Source organism: Myodes glareolus, chromosome 9 (assembly GCF_982192425.1).
Source record: "Myodes glareolus chromosome 9, mMyoGla1.1, whole genome shotgun sequence".
NCBI classification, from domain to species: Eukaryota; Metazoa; Chordata; class Mammalia; order Rodentia; family Cricetidae; genus Myodes; species Myodes glareolus.
In genome coordinates, this window is record NC_142034.1 from 14,524,084 (window position 1) to 14,540,894 (window position 16,811).

General features: G+C 46.4%; 1 protein-coding gene and 1 long non-coding RNA gene across 3 annotated transcripts in view; one reads left to right on the forward strand and one right to left on the reverse strand.

The window, feature by feature from the left end:
* The window catches only part of Prkca (protein kinase C alpha), a 396,832-nt gene that overhangs the window by 296,062 nt on the left and 83,959 nt on the right, over positions 1-16,811 (forward strand). The window lies entirely within an intron of this gene.
* On the reverse strand, positions 8,145-13,370 carry LOC125408039 (uncharacterized). 2 transcript variants are annotated; one of them, XR_015003865.2, is made up of 5 exons: positions 13,008-13,370; positions 10,824-11,580; positions 10,463-10,565; positions 10,138-10,268; positions 8,145-9,774 (listed from the first exon to the last, which is right to left on the reverse strand). It is a non-coding gene; the product is annotated as an uncharacterized LOC125408039 (long non-coding RNA). The 2 variants fall into 2 exon arrangements; XR_015003864.2 differs by having other exon boundaries at positions 10,807-11,580.

Sequence of the window (16,811 nt, forward strand, 5' to 3'; positions counted from 1 at the left end):
GGATTTTCTTCTAACCGTGACTGAGGCAATAGAGGATTTGTCAGTAAAAGCCTCTTAGCCATGACATCATCTGTTTAACTAGCATTTCTGTTCAGCTCAGTAGTCACCGACCAGCAATGGCCTTGGAGAGCAGGTGCGAACACTTATCCTGCCTCTTTCTCCAAAGACCATGGCATTCCAGAGAGGAAATGGTGTCTTGCACCCACCATTTCCCTGTGACTCCTCAGATTGCTACCTGCAGCTGTGGGGAGGGCAGTTGGTTATTTCTGCACACCCATGTACAGAAGAGGTCTTTGCTAGTGCATTGTTCCAGGACAAGCACGTGAGGCTCAGACAGAGCATTTCTAGTAAGGGTGCTCAGCAAAGCCCATCAGAAGTGGAATTCCTGGGGCAAGCCAGCAGGCAGAGACAACTGCCCATCCTGAGCCTGAACGGAGAAAACAGTGCCCTCAGTAGCCTTTACCCTTAAGCAGTCAGCTTCTTCGGGTTGGGGTTGGGACAGAACCAATAAGCATTTTGTCTTTGTCTGCCACGCTGCTTCGAATTCTTATGATTTTATTAGCAACTGCCCGGGAGCCAGGGCTGATTTAATTTAATTTAATCTCCTAGGTTATTTCAGTGTGGTGTAGTCTATTTTAAGCACAGATGAAGGGGAAGTAATCAGACCAGGGGGTGGCTATGGATGCAGGAGGGGTCTTCCGCTCCCTGGATGGTTACTCCAGCTCAATCCATCTAGATCTACAGGAGAGAACTCCGTGGAGGGAGGCAGGTCAGCCAACCAAGTTCTTTTCAATGTTGTCACCCCCATCCTCTGTTGGCTTTGGGAGATATTGTAGGGATGCTGATCACGCAGCTGAGAGTCTTTTTTCCATGGGGCCCGAAAACCAAATAAAGCCCCCCACCCTTCTCATTAGGCATTGACCATCAAGGTAGTATTTAGCATCCTTGTGTGTTTAGTTTGGTGCTAGGCATTCATTCTTTCTCTAGTGTTTTACTAGTCTGGGATTTGAAGTGTGGGAGACAGGATTCTCCCTGGATTTTGGTGGGTGTTGCCTGAGTGACAGTGTTGTTCAGAGCCACCTATACCGATGGCCCCAAAGTCACTGGAGTCTTGAGGCCTGGAGATGCCATCCCAGCCTTGGCCCAAGAGCAGAATCCCAAAGCCACCCATCCCTTTCTGTCCCCAGGAGGAGCCAAAATGCTGTGCATCTAGTTTAGTCCTAGTAGTGGTCAAGAACAGGGGCAACTCGTGGTTCAGTGAAGCATGATTAATAAAAACTTAGAGAGCCTTTGGGGTTCAACCTAAAGATCTGGAAAGCAAAGCACCCAGCCCACTGGCTCTTACCTCAACCTCAGTCTGAAAATGGAGATTGAGAATGAGATTCTTGGAGGCAGAATAATGTGACTGTTCTTACTCCAGTTCAGTTGGAGACAGGTTCCTAAGGTCCTAGGAATGCCCGCCTGTGGTGGTGGAGGTAGGTGAGAAGCTGTGTCAGTGAAAATTTGCCAGGCTGGGCTGACATCATTGAAGACAATCTCATTGCAGACAATGGTGTCATCCAGTTTTGTTTTGTTTCGTTTTTTTTTTTTGGGAGGGAGCGGTTTGAGACAGGGTTTCTCTGTAGTTTTGGAACCTGTCCTGGAATTCACTTTGTAGACCAGGCTGGCCTTGAACTCACAGAGATCTGCCTGCCTCTGCCTCCTAAGTGCTGGGATTAAAGGCTTCATCCAGTTTTATACACAAGCTCCAAGGGGGAATATTGTATTCCCATGGGAACCATGTACCCAGAGTCTCACTGACTGCGGAATCCCTAAACTCACAATGATGTCTGGTCGCTGGTAAGTGTACAGGGTGTGTCCACATGTTGCTGGGAGTTTCCTCAGATGATATTGATAATATTAATAACAAAGTTAAGAGTGAGCACATATTTATATGGTAGCAGGAAGTATGTCAAGTTCCTTTTCTCTTTTGCATAAATTCACTTACTACTTAAGTGGTCCTGTCGGGTGAGACACTTATTCTTTTTATGTCACACATGAGGAAATGGAGGCTTAGAGGATTTGGGGAACTTTCCAAGGTGAAGACATAGAGTCAGAACTTGATTCCAAGCAGGACGTTTCTATTCCGTGCTCTGGGGATTTCCATGAGAAAAGAGCTGAAGGTTTGGGTCACCGTCAAGAGTAGAGGCTCAACGCTAAAGAGTAGAAATGCCACAAGGAGGAACCTGGTGTGTAGTGTGTGTGTCGAGAGTAGGAACGGCAAGTGGGAGCTCAGGTGAGCCAGGTGCCTTTGAAATTCAACAGAGGCAGTAGGTACTTTGGACCTACCGGTGCTCCCTCCTATCGGTGCTCCCTCCTTCCCGTGCTCCCTCTTACCCGTGCTCCCTCTTACCCGTGCTCCCTCCTACTAGTGCTTCCTCCTATCGGTACTCCCTCCTATCGGTGTTCCCTCCTATTCATGCTCCTTCCTATCAGTGCTCCCTCCTACAGCGCTCCCTCCTATGAGTGCTCCCTCCTCCTGGCTGGCTCTCTCACCACATCTTCTATCACATGCTCCAACGAGATGGTAGTCACACCGCAGGAGTCTTGAGTCACATTCTCTAAGACCAAGAAAGCTTACAAAGATGTGCAGCTAGTGAGTTGTCCACCATGATTCTGGGGCTGAGTGGGATCATAGCACCACAGTCCTGGTCACTTCCCATTCCAGTCTTACAGTCGGTTAGATTAAAAATTAGTAGTGCAAACATGCTACCGTGCTGAGGATGATGTCAAGGAAGCAGTGAAGCTAGGGCTCTCTCTACTGCTCAGAGCAGATCACACGTTAGGAAAGAGTGGCCTCTAAAGGCAGGAGAGGGGACAGCCTGTCTTCCATGTTGGAGGCCCTGGTGCTCACTCTTGTAATCTTCCAGGAGAGAACAGATCCCTGGAGACTAAGTAAAATGTAGTCTTGACTGGATGATTTAGCAAGATGCCAGTTTATTGATTTGTAGAGAGAAATAGAATTTTCCCTTACTTTTTGAAAATCTGAGCATTCTCTTTGTGGCCAAGATTGTTGAGAGAGCAATTATAATGAACCAAATTTATCGATTTGCCATATAAAATGCTGTCCTACAGGCTACATACTATCCTTCCATATAGTCCTTCTGTCCCCCATGTCAATCCCCAGGGAACTCAGAACCCTGCCTGGTGAGCATGAGATTGTAATAGGAGGAGACAAACTCTCACTGGCATCAGGGTAGACTAGCTGGCTTGTCTCTAGATAGAAAATCATAAAAGCACTCAGTTAAACACCTGGGCACTTCCCTGTGACCCAGACTCGTGGACACTGATTGTGTTTGTCTTGGACCCTCATCTTATTTAAATATATTTACACCAGGCACAGGCTGGTCTTGAAAGAGCCCTTGGGACCCTCCTCTCCATCAAGGAACTTGGAGAAGCTGTGCTCTTATCCAGTATTGGGAGATCCGGGAGTCTGTTGGTTCTCCAGGAAGAACCTTGCTTTCTTCCCTTCCTAGTACCCAATACTAGTATATATACACTAGTATACCTAGTATAGTTTGAATATAACCCTCAGAACTTACGTATTGGAAATGTAGTTCCCAAAGTTGTGTGTTAATAGTGTTTGAAAATGGCACCTTAAGGAGGTCAGTGGGTCAGAGCGGCTCTGCCTGGAGGCATTCCTTTACAGGGGTTTGCTTAACTCGGGGATCAAATCCTCACTTTCTTGTGGAGTCTACAAGTAGATTTTAACTTCCAAAGGAAAAGCAAAAGGGCTGACCTTAGCAGATTACATTATGTTATGAACCCCAGGTAGGAAGGACATTGCACAGGAGTGTAGGGGACAGCCTCAGTGGCAGTGTGAACCTCGCTGATTCAGGATGTACAGTTGCCAAACCTTAGGAACAAAATATGACCTCAGCTCGTATAGAAAAACTGATCCCCAAAGTAAATGTCATGACCATCTGTTTGAGTACCAGATCAGTTACCAGAGAAGCAAATTAACCAGTATCCAAGCAGACTGGACAGCCAATAGACAGTCCAAACGCAGCATCTTTGGGTAGACACCAAGTCTAATATGTCTTTTCTCATTTGAGAGTGAACAAAGAAAGAAGACATATGCATAATAGAGGAACCATTTTTTTAAAAAAATATATTGAATGATAAGGCTGAAGAGATGGCTCAGTGACCACAAGTGTTTACTGCTTTTCAGGAGGTCCTGAACTGCGACCTCAGCACCCACATTTGGCAATTCCCAAATGCTCGCATCTCCAGCTCCAGGAAATTGGATGCCCTCTTCTGACCCCTGTGGGCACCTGCATGCATGTGGCATATACTCATACAAAAACACACATACATGTGAATAAAAAATAAAATAACTTCTTAGATAAAATACTAATAAATCTATGATATATAGATATGGCTATAGATATAGAGAGAGAGAGGGATGAATGAAGGCAGAGAAGAGACTGCCATCTGGAGAATATACATGGTGATAGCTTACTGAATGAATAGTGCCTATCAGAAACTATCAGAAAATATCCATATGAATCTTAGTAGAACACAAGAATATATAGTCTGTAAAACATGAACATTAAGACTCTTGAATAAAAAGATACAGAGAAAAGGTTGGGTTTTTTTTGTTTGTTTGTTTAATGATGAAGAAATGTATGAAGAGGCAGACAAAATAAAGCGGGGGGCAAGTAAATACAAATCCCAACAAAGAAATGTAGATTTCAACACTTGCACAAAAATGCAAAGAGGAAGTGTAGGAAATCCCATCAGAGCTGCCAGAGGAAACTGCAGGATGCAGGCCACACAAGGAAACTTGGTGATGGAGAGGAGCTTAATAAACACGGGAGGCTGAGCACAGGACCTAGCTGTACATTATCTGTCTCTGCATCCTAGGAGGCTGAGCACAGGACCTAGCTGGAGCATTACCTGTCTCTCCATCCTAGGAGGCTGAGCACAGGACCTAGCTGGACATTACCTGTCTCTCCATCCTAGGAGGCTGAGCACAGGACCTAGCTGGAGCATTACCTGTCTCTGCATCCTAAGCGTCAAAGAAGAAAACAGAACCCAGAGCAGCAATGCTACGTAACCGATGTCTGTGCACAGAGCATCCAAACTAAGAGGCGATGCTCCACCTTAGGAGAGCCAATAGAAAGGAACGCACAACTAGGGCCATACTAGAAAACTTCAGCTACAAAGGAGGGAAACAGATGCCTTTCCTTCAGAATTATAAGTGCTACAAGGGGAGCAAATCTAGTTGACTGAAAGCAAAGCAAAGAGCTGCAAGATGAAGTCAATTGAAGTCCAGACTGGGGGAGTCAGATATAGAAAGTTATAACATTTGGGGTTAGAGATCCCACACTCTAATATTATAAGCACAGGAGCAGAGATTAGAACGGGAGGTGGCAGGGACTTAGGGCCTGGCATGACAGATTCTTCTTGATTGTGGAGGTGGGGGTTGGAAGATCCCATCAGAGAAAGGCTGTGTGAAAATGGTTGGCATGAATCTCTAAGGGGAGCAGTAGAATCAACACAGCATCTATATTTTCTACAGTTACGGGAATGATTCACGCAAACAAAGCAGAGGGTGGCCAAAGACGGAAAGTAAAGTAAGTACTAAGGAGGCAAGAGGGTGATGGCGTCTGCAGAGAAGCAGACATTAAGTGAGGACTTGTAAGAGCATGCTGGGCGGGGCTTATTGTGCGTGGTACTCAGAACCCACATTAGAAGCCAGGCACAGTGGCTCACGCTTGTTATTGCAGCACTGGTGGTGCCCTGGAACCCCCTACTCAATCAACCAAGCCAAATCAGTGATCCCAGGCTCAGGGAGAGGCTCCGAGCAACCTGTACTAAACTGAATGAAAAGGAAAGTGAGCTGAGCACCAGCGTTCATCTCTCTTTGCTTCCTGACTGCAGACACCATTATGGCCGGCTGCTTCAGGCTGGTAACCCCATGACTTCTCCACCATGATGGTCTGTACCCCCAAAACAATGGGCCAAAATAAACCCCTTGTTCATTAAGCTGCTTCTTATCAGGTATTGGTCACAGCAATGGGAGAAGCAACTAATAGAGATCCATAAGCTCTAAGAGCTAAAGAAGTGCAGGGATTTTTTTTTTCAGGAGATGAACTTCTCTGAGAAGTGGAATTCCAAGCACACGGATGGATTTTAAAATATGTTGGAAATGTAAAACAATTTAAAGTGCAGGCTTGTTGCAGGAACTAACAGGACCTTGATTATGATAAAGCAGATGCCCTGGACATGGAGCCTGCTTCTAAATAAACAGAGGCTTCCAGAGCCGGTCAGAAAGGTACGGGTCATCTCCACCGCTGTTGTGGGGGAAGTTGTCTAAACGTTTGGAAGAGAAAAAAATAAGTGAGATCTCGCCTCATGCCTTACACCAAAATAAATTTCAAATGGATTTGGAAGTCGAATATAAAAAAGAAACAAAATAATGAAAGAAAACATAGGTGAATACTTAACTACCCTTGGAAAGGGCAGGGATTTCCTAAGCCTGAAAGAAATGGAAGAAAACATTTTGGTGGTTTTGACTGTGAAACTTGAGCCCCTGTGTGTTTCTAGATGCATACGGAATTAAATCTAAGCACAGAGTGTGACAATAAGGGAAAGGGCCACTGTCACACACATCCAAACCTCCTGACCAGTGGGAATCCAGCTTACTTCCCAGAGGAAACCTAAGGAATAAGTCAGAGAAAAAGGCTTTCAAATGGCCAGATTACTATATAGGGAAAGACTGCTAAGCTTCAGGAAAAAAATCAAGAGTCAAAATTATGATGTCATTCTTTATATTTTCTTACTTTATTCTTAATGTGATTTTGGTAAGACATTGGTACAATTTTGGGGAGAGCCATTAGACAATATATCAAGTCTTGAGTGCTTTTTGTATCTTTGAATCTGCTTTTTAAGAATGCGGCCCAAGAAGAAAAGCAGAATTTTGTGTATGGTGATGATGATTAGTTGCTATGTTATCTACAAAAATGGGGAATTTCAAACCATACAAATGATCCAAACTGAGCATAGATTTTACAATCACTGCTACAAATTAGAATATAGGGCGTTGTGTTTTAAAATGATACTTTGTTAAGTTTTCCTAAGACTGACTTTTAAACTACCATAAGATGGTATGCATTCTATAAGAAATAGGTATTGCAGGCTAGAGATATGGCTCAGTAATGAAGTGATTGTCTGGCACGTGCAAAGCTCTCCAATCAGCCAATCAATATCATACTATAGATGTCTTTACAGGACAGTGACTCGCCTACAAAACAGTGTCAACATCAATTCTCTCTTTTGGTGGAAGTGCAATTGCCTTTCATTTCCTTCTTTATACTTTATGCATTTAAATAATTCCTTGATGACTATACATTGCTCCTATGAAGAGAAATAACTCTTTTTGGTTGTTGTTTTGTTTTTGTTTCGAACAGAATTTCTTTGTGTAGCCTTGACTGTCCTGGAACTCACTCTATAGACTAGGCTGGCCTCAAACTCACAGAGATCCACTTGCCTCTGCCCCCCAAATGACTTCCTGTGTTTGTGTAATAATCTTATCAGTTTCCCAAAACTAGCAAATATTTCTCACCATCATCTCTTTCGGAATTCTAAAACATTAGTAGATGTTTCCAGGTACAGAAGTGCGTATCCATTATCCCAACTGTTGGGAGGCTGCGGGGAGAGGCCACACTCAAGGCCAAGCAGGGCTATATAGTAAGGCTGTCTCAAAAGTAAAGAAAGGAGGGAGAGTAGGAGAAAAGGGGAGAGAAGGAGAGGGAAAGGTGAGGGAGGGGAGGAGAGAGACAGGAGAGAGAGCCCATGAATTCCCCATTGAACACCATGCTCATTAAACTCTTTATTCAGCTGCCTTTGATTGGGTGGTTCCTGGTTCACAATTAGGGGATGATGGATTTACTAGGGCAGAAATCCACCCTTATGATGAAGTAGTGAGTTAAAATAACAAGATTCCATGAACACGTTTTTAAACAAGGGACCTCTTAAGTCCTTGAATTCAGATTTGTGGTCATGCATGGTGGGGAGCGGGTGGCTGAGCAGGTGTATTATCAGTGTCTCTCACTCCTCTTGCCCTTGACTCTGGCAATAAGGAAACAAAGATCACGGAATTTGTGAGTCATTGTTTATTAACATGAAAGAGATCAGATCAGAAACTGTGCTTGTGAGCACAGGAGGCATCGGCAGGCTTAAAGCAGCCCGGTTAGAACAAACGCAGCAAGCCAGACAGCCGAGACCCGCCGAGTGACCCGAATCTCATTGTTGCCCAATCAACAATTGTTCTTTGCTGAAGATGCCTTTGCATTTTATTTCTTGAAACCCAGTAAAGTTCCACATGTAATGATTTCCCTAGAAACCTAGAGCAAATGGCCCAGCATGGAACATTTTTTTTTTTCTGAAAACTAACAATACATCTCGTGCCCTTTGTCTTTGAGTGCTCTGCGGCTCTTCAAATCCTTTGGTGTCTTCTGGGTAAGCACTTGACTCCATTAGGCCTGGGTTCAGTCTCCCTGGAAAAGGCCTGTTCGGCTTTTCCCTTGTGCCGGAGCCCCTCCAAACGGACACTCTTGTGTACTGCAGCCCAAAGCACGAGGCTCTGAAGCCCTGTCTGCTCCAGCCTTCTATCATCAAGAATCCACTAGGCACACATGGCTTCTGCCTTCCCCTTTGTGGACCCTAGGGTGATGTCTGGGGCGGGGATGTGTTTGTCCCCCATCCCTTTGTTTCCATCAGTCTGCAGAGATCTGACAGGCAGGGCTGGCAGGAGGCTGGAAGCCCAGAGAACCAGGTTGTTATTCCAGAGCTGGGACAAGGGGACATGAGGTGGCTAAAGGGTTGTGCTCCAGGTAGGGTGTGCCCAGGGATGGGGTAGCATGAGCCAAGAGCCACAGGGCAAGGGTGGTGTAGAGACTCGTGTGCATAGCAGGTACTAACTACTGCGTGCATAGCAGTAGGTAGGTGTTCAAAACAATAGCGAGGAAACCTTGAGTCTTTGGGGATTATGTAAATCCTACATATGATAGGTTGGGTCGAAATAAATGTTTAGCTTCCTTAACCAATCAGCTGAAACCAATGTCATCTCCAGAGTTATACCACCACGTGTGTGGTGAAGGTAAATATGAGCGTGAAGCATGCTAAAGATTTAAGTGGAAATGTTGTAAAAGCATGGCATGTTCATAGCTGCCTCTAACCCCATCACTGGGGAGGCAGAGTAGGAGGAAGGCAGGTTCGAGGCCAGCCTGAGCCATGTAGCAAGATTATGCCTCAAAAAAACAAAATAGAAATAAAAAGCGAACAAAAATTCTTTAAGTAAATGGTGGGAGACTCTGATTATTAATCTATATTTTAGTTTCAAGATTAGAACCTTCAAAAAATGCTGTAACAGGGGCCACCAAAGTGCTGATGGGAAACTACTCACTGGTCCTTTGTTCTGGGAAGAGAATGTCATTTCTTGTTGCCTCCAGTCACATATTGTATTCCCTTGGCAGCCTACAGAGTGTCAACTCTTCCTCGTCGCTTGCTTGAAGAGTCAGTTGTCTCTTCGTGCTGGACAGAGCCGGCGGCTACTGGGTGCTCATGCATGGAGGCCCATGTTCACACTAACAGTGAATGTGCCATAGCCATCCTGGACCAGTGCCCTCATTTGTAGTTCCCGGTCAGCATCAAGCCCCAGCAGCTTCATCTTCTCCATTGTCTGGGCCCCTCTCAACTCCCAGATGCCCTTGTTCCCCACTCAGGCCTCTGTAACAAGATACCATAGCATAGCTTATAGATGGCAGAAATTCATTCGTGACTCAGGCAGGGAAGATACAATCAAGGCACTAGCAGCTGCTGTGTTCTTGAGAACCCATCTCCAAATTCTGAAATAATGATCTCTCACCGGGTCCTCACAAGCTCCCTAAAGCCTTTTTAGAAGGACACAAATCCCGTTCATGAGGGGTCCATCCTCCTGACCTAATCACCTTCCTAAGCTCCAGCTCCTAGTACCATTGTCTAGGTACTAGAATTACGTGTTAACTGGGTGGGAATTACAAGCATTTAGACCATGGTATGAACCTCTTCCCATCCCCAGACAGAGGGAGATAATATGCTCTCCAGACATACAAGCTCTGCACGACGTGAAGAGAGAAGTCAGTCCCTTGGTCCTCAGAGAGCTGTCTCTTCCAGTGCACATTCTACAGATGTCCTCCAGTCAGGGCCCGAGAGTGTCTTGGAATGTCATAGAAAGTGGAACTCTGTGTTAAGACATGACACAGAATGAGCGAGGACGATAGCACAGTTGATGAAATGCTTGCCCTCAAGCATGAGGACCCGAGTTCAATCCCCCCCAGAAGCTACAGGAAAAGAAAAAGACAACTTTGTCAGGATATGCTGGGGTGGTAGATACAGGTGGATCCCTGGGACTCGGTGGCCAGCCAGCCAAACTTACTGTGTGACACCAAGCCAATCTCAAAATAACAAGGTTAATAACATCTGAGGAACAGCAGCCAAGGAGGTCCTCCAGCAGTCTGCATGCATGTACACAGATGCACCTGCAAGCACACGCACGGGGAGGTGGGGAGCAGTGTCTCTTAGGGAGTTTTAGGATGCCCTATTACAGCAAGTTAAAGCCTTAAAAATGTAACCTGGTAACTTCACTTCCCTGGCCCTCTCCTATGTGTCCCAACTGGAACCCGGTAGACCCTTCTCTCTGCCGGAGCTCCCTGTGCACCCCTGATGGCCTGTAAGCTTTGTGGTCGGTTCCGCCACAGGGCCCCCTGCCGGTGTGCTCACCGTCACCTGTGTCATACCCCAGTTGTGTCGAGACCGGCCTCTCCGCACCATTTAAGAGTCTGAGTCAGAATTCCTAAACCAGGAACCTTGCCTTATTGCTAGACAGCTGGACCACCCCCAAAGCATCACATGGGAAGGGCATTCAGCAAATCCTGTTCCGGAAGCAATCTGTCACTCCACCAGTTTCCCCATCAGCATTTGCAGGGAGTTCTGTCTCCTGGCAGGGAACTGGCTCACAGCTCCATGCTGGAACTGGCAGCCTCTTAGAGACAGTTTCTCCTTCTCAGCATCATCAGATGAGGCCCAGAGTAAAGGCGCAAACAAGCCTTAAGAACGGCATGTTCTTCATCGTAACATGCCAGGAAAGCTGGGCTCAGAGAAAACTGAGCGCTCGGTGATGTCCTGGAGCCACACGTGCCAATCTGGCTGTCCAACCTTTTCCCTCCTGATCCCATCCGCTGACCGATTGGGAAGCTCTTGAACTTCGCACTCTGTTCTGTAAACATCCAGATTTACCTGGGAGCAGAAGATAGGTCAGCCTTTGCCTCCCATGCTCCTGGGCACATGTTCCTTAAAACTCCTGTTTTTGGAGGGACTTGCCATGGAGAGAATGGCCCCATCGGTGCCTAATCTTGCTCACTGCTTGCTCATAGTTCCTAGGTGGAGCCAAAGTGTGGAAGGCAGCTGTGCCTGAAGAGTGTGAGATTTGCCCTGTGGAAACAGGTCATGGCCAGATCAGGCCCTTAGAGGAAGAGGCTGTGTATCAGGCTTGTCCTGGAGGGCAGGGTAGGGAAAAAGAAACGAGTGCAAATGCACATGAGATGAGGGTGTGCAAACATGCCTGCATGGGTGTGTGCATGCATGCCTGCGTGGGTGTGTGCATACATGCCTCTACCTTATTTTTTGAGATAGGACTTTTCACTGTCCTGTGGCTCATCAACTGGCTAGACTGGCTGACCAGTAAGGCCCTGGGATCCTCCTGTCTCCACCTTCCTTCATGTTTATGTTACAAGCACATGCTGACCCTCCGTTCTCTTTTGCCCCTATGTCTTCCAGGCATTGTTTGTCTTTGAGGAGTATCTACAGGAGTCTTGGGGAACCAATTCTTTTCAGAAGCAGCTAGGACTTCCCCTGTGGCCTCACTGGTATCAATGTCACTGCATGCTCTTGATCTCTATGTCTCAGTGACACCAGGGGCTTTCTTGATTCACTCCCTGGACAACTGTTGGTTCTGAGGCAGACACTACAGAGACCACTTGTGACCGGAACACACTGTCAGTTTGACAGTTGAATCGCAGAAGCCACTAGGATCACAACTTTGAGTCAGATGCTACAGTCCCCTTTGCCAAGTTCAAGGCATCAAGCAGATGTGCAGTTCTCTACCCTTTTTCATCCAGGAACAACCCTGGACCGGCCCTGAGCCTATTGTCTGTGTGTTCGCTTGGCTCTCTGTGCTCTGTCCGCTCTCACCCACCCTTCAAAAGAAGGGTGTTTGCTCTCATCTCTTACCCCTCCCCACCTCCTAGCTGAGACCAATTTCACCACCTCTTCACCGGGCCTGTGTCTGTCTATTCTGAGACAAGAGGTGATTGCGATCTGTGAAATTACAGGCTCATCCTGGCTTGGCCACTCATTGGCTTTATGTAGTGCACATGTTATTCAGCCTCTTGTCTACCCTTGGGTCCCACCAGCACGGCACCTTGTTGCCGTAATGAACTCATAACAGTGACTACCACTTGTAGTAGTCAAGTGGAGATCCCTCCGAGTGCTGCCCCCGTTACCAACGATGCTCATTATCTTCTTGGGTACCAGAGGACCAAGGATCTGCACTCTCCCTCAGTCTCGGTACCACGTGGCCCCGTCAGTCCTGCTCAGTGGAGAAGCCAAGTGCATGCTCTCTCACTGTGTGCCCTCTCCCCCTCCGCCTCCCCTTCTCCCTCTCTCCCTTACCTCTCTTCCCCTTCCCTTTCTTCCACACATCTCTGCCTAAGCCCCGAAATCCCATCAAGTTTCTCTGGCATTAAATTTATATTCAAATGTGATCATATTTTCATAAGAAATCAATTTGTAGGTCCATGGCTTTTGAAAGGACAGTCTGCGCGTCTGATCATCAGTCAAAATAACTAATTTCCGGAGTTGAAAGTCCCTTTTTGTCGCAGAGATGTGGCAGATGGGTTTGGTGGTCAGCACTCTCTCCTTACCTGGTATCTCAGGACTCCAGGCTCCTCGGGCCCCTGACACTAAACCTCTCCGTTGTCTGCGTTCATCCGCCCACTCCCACCCTCGGAGAGGCTGGAATTCACATCCTTTCGCTGTCAGTGACCTCAAGCAAAGAAAACTGGCTGTTTTTCTGCAATGTCAGAGAACATGATTTTTGCTTACACGGGGTGAGGTGTGGTATTATAAAATTTGTTTGCTCTTGTTTTCAGCTGCTGGGATGGGAGTGGGAGAAGGTTTCACTGGGTCAGCTCACAGGAAACAGTCCTGGCTTTTACAGCGAGTCCCTGTTTTGAGCCTTTGTCCTTTCTGTTGGCTTGTAAGCAGAAGCCATGAACAAGGATGCTCTCAGAAGGGAAAAAAAGCAGCAAAAAATAGGGAATTATTTTCTAATGCAAAACAGATCGTTTAAAGGGCTGAACTTGGAGGCAGTTGATTTCTGTGCACAGCCAAACAATGTCCCTCTGTAGCTGTGAACCCTGAATGAGCAGGGTTACTGCCGGTCAGTGCTGACACATCCAGGCTGTAGGCAAGAGAGTGCAGCTGTGTGCTCCCCGGAGCCTCTGATTCCTGGGCCTGTGGCTGGACCCTCTGGAGCCTCTGAATGCTCCCCGCTCTGACCTGTTCTCCACCACAGTTCCCCATGGCAACCCCAGAGCAAGTTTGAAATCCAAAAAGACACCAGGAGGCAGAAAGGGGGAGCATGGTGGGTATATTCTGTGGCATTGACCGGCATCTAACCTCTATACTAGCTGGTGTTCATGGATGTTGGTTTCATTATTTGTACTTCGTAATTCATACCACACAGAATCTCTGAACTAAAAAGCCATCTAGAAGATCCTCTGATGGATTAAGAACTGCACTGATATTTTTTTAAAACTCCCACACCATTTTGGAACACTTGGGAGCTGACTATTGTAAGTAGGAGGAAGAGTTGGTATGTGTACCTATGAATGTATGAACATGTATGTACAGAGGTCAGAGGTCAACTGTGGGTGTCATTCCAGAGGGTCCATCCACCTTCCTTTTTGAGACAAGCCCTCTCATTGGCCTGAGACTCACTGAGTAGGCTAGGCTGCCTGGTCAGCAAGACCTAGGTAGGAATCCTCCTATCTCCACCTCCACAGTACTGGGGTCACAAGCATGCTTCACCACGCCTGGGTTTTTGCTTTTTCTCATATGGTTTCTGGAGGAACCAATCTCAGGTCCTCACTCTTGCAAAGCAAGCGCTTCATGGATTGAGCTCTCTCCTCAGCTCCATATACTTTCTTCACCCTGAGGAAACAGCCTGGCCGCCTGGGTAATGGTGGTGGCAGCAATGACACTGTTGACAATGATGCAGATAGCTAACACTGACTTAATATTAACACTGCCGTTAGTAACAGTAGCAGTGTGCCGACGTGTAACACTGTCACTAGTCTGGGCACTCTTTGAAGTACTATACATGTATCAGTGCATTCAGTTTTCACAGTGACCCTGTGTGATGCTCAGAATCACTGCCCCAACTTTACAGAAAAGCTGACTGAGAGGTTGGAATATTTTTCTAAAGCCGAAATAGCTAACGGGCAAATATTTGACCCCAACATAGATGGGGTCCCATCACAGTGCCCATGGGAAGTCAGACATGCCTGCAACATCCATTCAAGCAGCCCGTGTCCAATTATTTCCTAAACATTCTGGGATGTTCATTAAATGCTCATGTGACCCAGGTCTCTGGGGTAGCAATTTGCTGATTTCAAAGAAAGCCTGGTGGTGCCACCCCTGCCCACCTGCCTGCCCACCTGCCTGCCTGAGTCCTTGCCTCTACTTCCCCCTGTCCATCAGGACCTGGACTAAATCATTGATTGGCCTTGTGGCTAAGGCTGTTACTTCATTCATTCTTCTGGGGCACTGGCTTTGTTTCCTTTCTTGTTGCTCTGATAAAATATTCTCACAAAAGCCTTTCAGCTCACAGTTCAAGGGATAATCCATCATGGTGGGAAGTTGTCATTCACACGGCCCAGGATCCCAGCCAGGGGATGGTGGCACCCACAGTGAGCAACTCTTCCCATCTCAGTTAACACAATGAAGATAATAGCACAGATATCCCCAGAAGCACATCTCTCAGATGATTCTAGATTCTGTCAACTCAAAGATTTATGTCAGTTCAGAACCTTCAGAAACCATCTCATGTACTGACAACCGTCCATGTCCCCAGTGGTTCCTCCTCACAGGTAGAAACAGTAGGAAGGAATGAGACTCTGTAGTTGTTAGGGAGGTGGACTATTCTGCAGCCTAAGAGTGCCAGGGTTGAAGGAAGGACAGTCTCAGCAAAGACCCCGAGGCTCCTTTCTTGTCATATCATTACCCATCATGAATAGACAAGATATTCCCATCTGTCATGGCTGCCCAGTCCTCCAATCTGATGTGATTGTCCATCTGCCTAGGTCTGTACTTATTCCTAAACATTTATGTAAAACACACATGTCCTTGGCTCACCTAGCTACCTGGAACAGGTACGTCACATGGGTGCTTCTCAGTCTTCATAAACTTATTTGAATATACCTCACCTGGACATCTTCCATTGTCCAGAAATGATGTAACCTTTAACCCATGCTGGGTTCTTTCAGTGTTGGGCTTGACAGCCTATAATTTCAGAGTAGTCACCTCAAGGCAAAAAGTAGGAATATAATTAATACTTTACATTTCTACTAAAGTCCTGAGATGACAGAATAGACTTTCCATTCTGAAATGGCCATTACTACAGCACAGATGTGTTTTTTCAACGAGTGTCTCCTACTCTTAATGGCTGTGGAACTGTTATGAGCTTCAAAGAGTTTTTGTTTTTTTAACAGGGTTCCTCAATAGGTATTGGGTCATTTCTACAGACCCCAAGGAGTGCAGTTAGTGATTCTACAGGTTATGCACAAGGGAGAGGTTGATCTCTACTGTAGGCAGAGGGGCTGCATTTGGGAACTGATTTAACATGGCAGGACTTGGGTGGAGGATTTCTTGTACCCATGGAGATCAAAGGTCAACACTGGGTGTCTTCCTCAATCACTATTAACCTTATCTTTTAATTAATTAAAATTTTAATTATATGTATGGTGTGAGTGCAGGTTCCCATGGAGATCAGAGGGATCAGATAGCCCTGGAACTGGAATTAGAGAAGGCTGTGATCTACCACTGTTGGTTCTGGTAATTGCCATGCCCAGCTTTTCCATAAGTGCTGGGGGTTGAACTCTGGCCTTTGCCCTGGGGGTTGAACTCTGGCCTTTGCCCTTGGGCAGAGAGCACTTTTCTGACTAAGTGACTCCACAATTCCCATGACAAGACTTTCTTAAATTGAGCCAGTTGGTGGCACACACCTTTAATCCTAGCACTCAGAGGCAGAGAGTGGTGGATCTCTGTGAGTTTAAGGCCAGCCTGGCCTACACAGTAAGTTCCAGGATGCGCAGTCTGCATAGTAAGACCCAAACTTATCTCAGAAACAAGCAAACAGCAACAACATAAAAACAAAACAAGAAATTTCCTTCTCTATAGTTGATTTGTCAAAGTAACATGATGCATTTTTCTGTCTTAATTCTGTGGATCAGAACAATCCATTCTCATTGAGAGTAAAGACAAGAAAGGAGCCATGGGGTCTTTGCTGAGAGTTTCCCTCCTTCAACCCTGGCGCTCCCGGGCTGCGAAATAGTCCACCTCCTTAACAACTCATTCCTTCCCACTGGATTTTCCACCTGTGGGGAGGGGCCACTGGGAACCTGGACTGTTGGTAGCTGGGAGATGTTTTCTGAAGGTTCTGAGCA